The sequence below is a fragment of the Scyliorhinus torazame genome, chromosome 18 (genome assembly GCF_047496885.1).
Source record: "Scyliorhinus torazame isolate Kashiwa2021f chromosome 18, sScyTor2.1, whole genome shotgun sequence".
In the NCBI taxonomy this organism is placed as follows: Eukaryota; Metazoa; Chordata; class Chondrichthyes; order Carcharhiniformes; family Scyliorhinidae; genus Scyliorhinus; species Scyliorhinus torazame.
In genome coordinates, this window is record NC_092724.1 from 17,405,305 (window position 1) to 17,413,441 (window position 8,137).

At 49.8% G+C, this 8,137-nt stretch overlaps 1 protein-coding gene across 1 annotated transcript in view; it reads right to left on the reverse strand.

Annotated features, from left to right (window-relative positions):
* The window catches only part of LOC140394981 (tyrosine-protein kinase JAK2-like), a 109,233-nt gene extending 102,845 nt beyond the window's left edge, over nucleotides 1–6,388 (reverse strand). The window contains exons 1-2 of the mRNA XM_072482248.1: nucleotides 6,209–6,388; nucleotides 2,729–3,010 (exon numbers count right to left, since the gene is read on the reverse strand). The gene's annotated coding sequence lies outside the window, so the exon portion shown is untranslated. The remainder of the gene's footprint in view (nucleotides 1–2,728; nucleotides 3,011–6,208) is intronic.
* Between the last annotated feature and the right edge of the window lie 1,749 nt (nucleotides 6,389–8,137).

Genomic DNA, 8,137 nt, shown 5'->3' on the forward strand with positions numbered 1-8,137 from the left:
CAAGAGCGTTGCTGCTTCACAGGAGCATTGCTGCCTCACAGAAGCATTGCTGCCTCACAGGAGCATTGCAGCCTCACAGGAGCATTGCTGCCTCACAGGAGCATTGCTGTCTCACAAGAGCGTTGCTGCCTCACAGGAGCATTGCAACCTCAGAGGAGCATTGCTGCCTCACAGGAGCACTGTCAGCAAAATCTGACACTTAGCCACATCAGGAGCGATTGTGATAGATGACCAAAAGTTCAGTCAAAGAGGTAGGTTTTAAGGAGAACCTTAAAATGGGGTGTGGGGAGGAGTGGGCTGCGCGGTAAAGAGCCAGCGAGTTTGAGGGAAGGATGTCCAGCTCTCACTAACTGCTGAAACACAAATAAAATTAACAGAACGAAAATGTAAGGACACGCTTTGCAATAGTTTTGAAGGTGTTCCACAACACTAAGATTATTCTAGAAGATAAATGCTCCTGTAATGATCTGGATGACGTTGCCTGTAAGTGTGTGCAGATGGGGCAACAGTGCACAGGGCTATGTGGAAAGGGCAGAGAAGTGGGATTAACTGGCTGGCAAAGACTGGCATGGTTAGGATGGACGGAGTGGCTTCCTGCTGTGTCATACTATCCCATATTAACTCTTTAACTTTGCATCAGTTTAAAATAAATGACAAACAGGACGTTCTTGCTGACAATCCAAGTGTCTTTGCGGCCTACCTCAGCACCCCTCCCTCCCCCAGAACACAGCCTTCACTCCTGTAACGTTTATATGGTTCTGGGCCACGCACTACCCTATTCTTCTTCGGTTCTCTGACCAAAGGTGGGTCCGACCCACAGCAGCATCCCAGGTAGGGCAGGGAAGGTTGAACCCTGTGCTGTTTGGCACCAATTTGATCCACATCTACGATCCAGCACCCCAAGGAGTCTGAGTTGCTTTGCCAACGTGCACTTCACCATGCACACTGTAGTCTGGAGCTACGAATAGTGATGGTCGACACTCCAATTTCCTTTCCAGCCCATGGCTGACCATAGAATCATAGAATTCACAGTGCAGAAGGAGGCCATTTGGCCCATCGAGCCTGCACCGGCCCTTGGAAAGAGCATTAAGCCCACTCTTCCACCCTATCCCCGTAACCCAGTCACCCCACCTGACCTTTTTGGACACTAAGGGCAATTTAGCGTGGCCAATCCACCTAACCTGCACACCTTTGGACTGTGGGAGGAAACCGGAGCACCCGGAGGAAACCCACGTAGACACGGGGAGAACGTGCAGACTCCGCACAGACCGTGACCCAAGCCGGGAATCGAACCTGGGACCCTGGAGCTGTGAAGTGACAGTGCTACCACTGTGCTACCGAGCTACCCGGGTCCGAGACCAGGAATCTTTCCCACTCTTACCACCACCTGTCCTTGGGGTGTTGGATGAATTTACGAGTTGACACTCAACGCAATATGAATGCACCTTCCTTGGCCACCAAATCCTGGGCCGGGACTCGGACCGAGGTCTTTTGGCTCACTGGCGGTTTCGGTCTCTGGCTTCACTGATTGGTCAGGTGGGTAACCCGGGGGTCCAGGCCGACCCCTTCTCCCTTTCGGAACCTGCCTGAGCTGAATTCCAGCTCCTGGCATCGGAGGAATTAGAATCAGGCAGGACCCACAAGGGCGAGGGACCCATGCCGTCCAATCACTCCTAGGTTGGAAGCCAGAAATGGCCTCCAGGGTGTTCCATTGACTAGTACTGTCTGGCGAAGCACAAACATAAAGTGAGTTCTATTGCTTCCTCCAGAAGTTCAGGCTGTAAGGAGACAGTCGTGCCTCAGTATTTAACATGCACACACCTGAGTCAGTGGCTGAGGGTTCATGTCCCACTCCAGAGACCTGGACACAGAATGTAAACTCGCACGCTCACTGCAGCACCCGGGGAGTGCTGCACTATCAGAGGCAGTGCCATTTAGAATGAGACACCTGTCTACCTTCTTGGGTAGATGTAAGAGATTCCACGTCACTATTATGGACGAAGAGCAATGGAACTCCTGCCCTTGGTATTATTTATCCCGCAGTCAAGAGGAGCAATAAGAGGGAGGGAGCTGCTGTCCGAGTTAATATTTACCTCTCGGTCAAAATGTCACCAGAACAGATTATCACATTGTCACATTGTCATATTGCTGTTTGTCGAGGCTTGCTGTGCCCACTTGAGCTGCTGAGTTTTTTCAACATTTTTACAGCAGCTACGCGACAAAAGTACTTCTTTACTCACTATAAAACACCTTGGGGTGTCTAGAGGCTTCTATGCAGGTCAAAGCCCTGGAATATGGAGGGGCAGATTTAACCTGCTACTGCTCAATTAAATCATACCAGAAAGTGTGAGTGTGTGTGTTTATATTTGACTGTGCGGGGTTCTGTGTTAGTGTCTGAGTGAATGTGTTTCTGTCTGCATGTGTGTATGAGTGTGTTTGGTTGTATGAGTGTTTGTAAGCACATGAGTGTGTGTGTGTGTACATGAGTGTTGGTGTGTGTGTAACTATGTACGCATATGTCTGAATGAGTGTGCATCTGTGTGTATATAAATATTGATGTGTGTGTATTTGGGCAAGTATACAGACGTGTGTGTGTGAGAGAGTTTGTATGTTATGCCTTTGTGGGTACATGTGTGTGTGTGTCTAATGTATGTATAAGGGAAGAAAGGCCCGTTCACGCTACAAAGTACCTATTAAAGTTATAAAACCAGTCAATGAAGTTTCTTACCCTGAAATGTTGCTTCTCCTACACTGGGCAGGGTTTCCACATTGCAGAGTGAGAGGAGGGAGCGGGTAGGAGGTCCTCCATGCTGTGTCTGGCTTCTCTGCTGTGTGAGCAGCTACGTTTGCTGCATGCGTCCTAGACTTCCTGTCAAGGCTGGATGAGACATAGATTGTTGTGCAGCTTCCTGCCTCTCAACGGGCTCTTTCCCCTTCTTAACCCACATAGCAGCATGCGCCTCCATAAGAGTAGTCACTGCACTGCAAAGGCAAGTCACACTGCAAAGTGCTTCGAAACAAGTTAAAGTTGAATCAGTAATTATTGATGATGATTTATTTTACAAATTCTTTATATCGCATGTAATAGTCAGAGATCTCCGCCCTTTAGGAGCATTGGAAGACGAGTAGGCCATTCGGCCCGTCGAACCTGCTCTGCCATTCAAAACGATCATGGCTGATTGGACACAGCGTTTTACACCCACTATCCCCATAACCCTTTATTGTCAATCAGAAATGTATCCACCTCTGCTTTAAACATGCTGAATGACTGAGCTTCCACAGCCCTCTGCAGTGGAGAATTCCAAAGATTCACATCCCTCTGCGTAAATAAATTTCTCTTCATTTTGGCCCTAAGTGGCTTCCCCCTTATTTTGAAATTGTGCCCCCCCCCCAACCAAGGGAAACATCTCTGCATCGACCCTGTCTATTCCTTGAATTATTTTCTGAGGTTTCAATGGGATCAGCTCTTGTTCTTCGAAACTCTAAAACAGGCCCAGCTTCCCCCAATCTCCCTTCCGAAGACAGTGCCGCCATCTCCAGAACAAGTGTGGTGGACCTTCGTTGCACCCCCTCTATGGCAATAATATCCTTGCCTCCATGAAGGTATGATATGTTTATGTTTGTATCGTCAATCTTTCTCTAAACTATACCCGGTATTGTTGTTTGGAGAAAGTGTAGGCCAGGCACGGAAAGACAACCTGCAAAGAAGCTGATGGGCCCCTCGAGATCATTTTCTTCATCCATTCTCGATTTTCTCGAGAGTCAGGGGGTAGAGGCGAGTGTCGTGGCCATCACTGAGGAAGCTGAAAGGTCTGAAGGTGGATAACTCACCCGGACAGGATGGCCTACACCCCCAGGGCTCTGAAGGAGATGGCTGAGGAGATGTCGGAGGCATTGGCGGTGTTCTTTCAGGAATCACTGGAATCAGGGAGGGTCTCAGAGGACTGGGAAATGGCAACGTGAGACCCCTGTTTAAGATGAGAAATTATAGGCCGGTTAGCCTGACTTCAGTCGTTGGGAAGATTTTAGAGTCCATTATTAAGGTTGAGATTGTGGAGTAGGAGCGGCACGGTGACACAGTGGCTAGCACTGCTGCCTATGGTGCTGAGGACCCGGGTTCGATCCCGGCCCCGAGTCACTGTCCGTGTGGAGTTTACACATTCTCCCCGTGTCTGCGTGGGGCTCACCCCCACAACCCAAAGACATGCAGGGTAGGTGGACTGGCCACGCTAAATTGCCCCTTTATTGGGAAAAAAAAAATTGGGTACTCTAAATTTATTTTTTTTTAAAGAGATTGCGGAGCACTTTGAACTGCTTGGTACAATAGGGCTGAGTCAGCACGGCTTCGTCAAGGGGAGGTCATGCCTGACAAATCTGTTAGAATTCTTTGAGGCGGTAGCAAGGAAGTTAGATAAAAGAGTGGACGTGATCCATTTGAATTTCCAGAAGAGCTTTGACAAGATGCCATACAGGAGGCTGCCAAAGATAAGAGCCCATGGTGTTAGAGGAAAGGATAGAGGATTGGCAGAAGGCACAGAGTGGGGATAAAGGGGTCTTTTTCAGGATGGCAGCCGGTGACTAGTGTTGGTCCGCAGCGGTCAGTGTTGGGACTACAACTATTCACTCTCTACATTAACGATCTAGAAGAGGAACTGAGGGCTTTGTTGTTAAATTTGCAGATGATACAAACATATGTAGAGGGACAGGTAGTATTGAGGAAGTGGGGAGGCCGCGGAAGGACTTGGGCAGGCTAGGAGAGTGGGCAAAGAAGTGGCAGATGGAATACAACGTGGAAATGTGTTGAGCTTTTGCACTTTGGTGGGAAGAATAGACCCATAGACTACTTTCTAAATGGGGAAAGGCTTTGAGAATCAGAAACACAAAGGGACTCAAGATTTCCAGTTAACTTAAGGTTAACGTGCAGGGTCAGTCGGCAGTTAGGAAGGAAAACGCAATGTTTGCATTCATTTTGAGAGGGCTAGAATACAAGAGGATGGATGTACTGCTGAGACTGTATATGGCTCTGGGCAGACCCCATTTGGAGTATTGTGAGCAGTCTGGGCCCCGTATCGAAGGAAGGATGTGCTGGCCTTGGAAAGGGTGCAGAGGAGGTTCACAAAAAAGATCCCAGGAATGAAGGGCTTGTCTTATGAGGTGTGGTTGTGGGCTCTGTGTCTATAATCGATGGAGTTTAGAAGGATGTGGAGGGAATCTCATTGAAACTTACAAGATACTAAGAGGCCTGGATAGAGTGGACGTGGCGAGGATGTTTCCACTAGTAAGAGAGACTTGAACCCGAGGGGACAGCCCCAGACTGAAGGGACGATCCTTTAAAATGGGATGAAGAGGAATTTCTTCAGCCAGAGGGTGATGAATCTGTGGAACTCATTGCCGCAGAAGGCTGTGGAGCCCAAATCACTGAGTGTCTTTAAGACAGAGGTAGATAGGTTTTTGATTAATAAGGGGATCAGGGGTTATGGGGAGAAGGCAGGAGAATGGGGATGAGAAAATATCAGCCATGATTGAATGGCGGAGCAGACTCGATGGGCCGAGTGGCCTAATTCTACTCCTATGTCTTAGAACATAGAACATAGAAAAATACAGCACAGAACAGGCCCTTCGGCCCACGATGTTGTGCCGAACCTTTGTCCTAGATTAATCATCGATTATCATTGAATTTACAGTGCAGAAGAAGGCCATTCGGCCCATCGAGTCTGCACCGGCTCTTGGAAAGAGCACCCTACCCAAGGTCAACACCTCCACCCAACACGAAGGGCAATTTTGGACACTAAGGGCAATTTATCATGGCCAATCCACCTAACCTGCACACCTTTGGACTGTGGGAGGAAACCGGAGCACCTGGAGGAAACCCACGCACACACGGGGAGGATGTGCAGACTCCGCACAGACAGTGACCCAAGCCGGAATCGAACCTTGGACCCTGGAGCTGTGAAGCAATTGTGCTATCCACAATGCTACCGTGCTGCCCTTAAGAACAAATTAATCTACACTATATCATTCTACCGTAATCCATGTACCTATCCAATAGCTGCTTGAAGGTCCCTAATGTTTCTGACTCAACTACTTCCACAGGCAGTGCATTCCATGCCCCCACTACTCTCTGGGTAAAGAACCTACCTCTGACATCCCCCCTATATCTTCCACTATTCACCTTATGGTCTTATGTAGGTTTGTTAACTGACCCTACCTGTCCTGAAAAGGTGGTGGTAGGCCTTCTTCCTGGAACACTGTGGTAGCTGAGGGGCTTCCAGGGTCACTTCAGAGGGCGGGTTAAACACATGGAGTTCGACTGGAGTTACATATGGGCCCAAAACCATGCAGCAGTTAGGTTAATCGTTGAGGAGCAGGAACGAACAGGGCTGAAATGGGTTGGAGATAAAGTAAGGGAAATAAAGGTGTGGTGGCAAATTGAAGGCAGGTTTCGTTTAAGAAAGCTGAAGGGTTCTAAGAGGAAGGGAGGACCACGGAAGTTAGGGAGTGCCGTAATCTGAGGTGAAAGAATTGCTCCATTCTTGTGGCTGTGCCGGGCACGGCGAGATTCATCCTTTCTTTCCTCCTCCATGATTGATCATAATTTATAACAATGAAAGTATTAATTCAAATTCTGCACTCCACCAGTTACACACAGATTGCAAAGAAAGCAACATGACAGGCGTCGTTGAATTTAAACGAAAAGGTTATTTTTTATTGAGCTGAAAACCGATGCTGGTAAAGATAGAAGGATATGTAAAAACGTCCGCCTACTTCACACACGCAGACCCATGCAGACACACACGCGCACACAAAAACACACACACTCGCTCACACAGACAAACGCACACACAAACACACACCAAGCACGCACATGTATGTACAAACACACACAAGAACACTTGCGCACAAACACACACACATGCACACACAGATATGCACGCCATCACACATGCACACACACAAACATGCACACACAGAGACACACACAAATGCACACAGGCACACACAATCACCCACCCCCTCCCCCACTGCCTTCCAAGAGAACACCTTGGGCAATCACGGCGATTATTCCCATCTTCCACCAGCACAGAGACACGCACCTCAGTGGCCGGCTTTAGTGGACAGGCTCCTTTGGCACGATCTGTCACAGCCGCACAGATGCTGATGTACATCAGGTATGTCAGCAACATCCAAGGGAGATTGCAGTCGGATGTCTGCTGGATCCCAGGATCCAGCTGGGACCTAGTCAGACAGCGAGCCTCTGGACCAGCTTATCCCGGAGTTGACGCAGACGCTAGATTGTCGCCATGAGAATCAGGAAGGGGTGTCAGTGACGCTACAGCAGGTCCACAGCTGATTGGCAGAGTCCACAGTCCACGGGTGCAGGAGATGGTGCCAGCAACATGTGGCACCAAGGCCAACACTGCTAGGGTGGTGACCGCAGTGTAGAGCCTGGTGCATGACGTCAGCACCATTAATGAAGGTGTCCAGGGATTTGCTCAGTCAGTGACATCTGTGACTGAGTCCCTGACAACATGCCCCAAACGCTGGGGGACGTGTCCCAGACACAGGTGGACATTGCTGAGGTACTGCAGCGAGTGGCCCAGTCACAGAGGAGCATTGCCGAGGGCGTCGACACCATGGTGCACACAATGGGGAGCCGCCAGGGCTGGCAGGGCCAGATGACACAAGAGCCTCTGGTCCTCAATCCAGCTGCCCTTCCATCCCCAAGATGGCCCCCAGGGCCTTATGGGAACCATCCGGGTGGGGGGGGGGGGGGGGGGCTGGCGAGAGGGTCAGGGTGCACCATCGGTAGCTGGACACAGTTAGGTTTTCAATGGTTCACCATTAAAACATTTTATATCTGAGACCCGTAAAACCTCTGTTACGTGATTTTGCAATGCCAGCCTCCATGCTCTGGCTGCCCCCACAGGTCCTCCATGAGCATGTCCTCCAGCCCCTCCTGGTCCAGCTCCTCCTCGCCCTCCTCCTCAGGTGAGGCCGCACGTCCCTCCTCCTCCTCCTCCATCTCCAGCATGTCGCCTCCTGCTATGCCACAATGCGGAGGGCACAGCAGACTGGCCATAAAGCGGGTGACTCTCTGGGGGCTCTGCCGGATGGACAGCAGTGCACCACCAGAGTG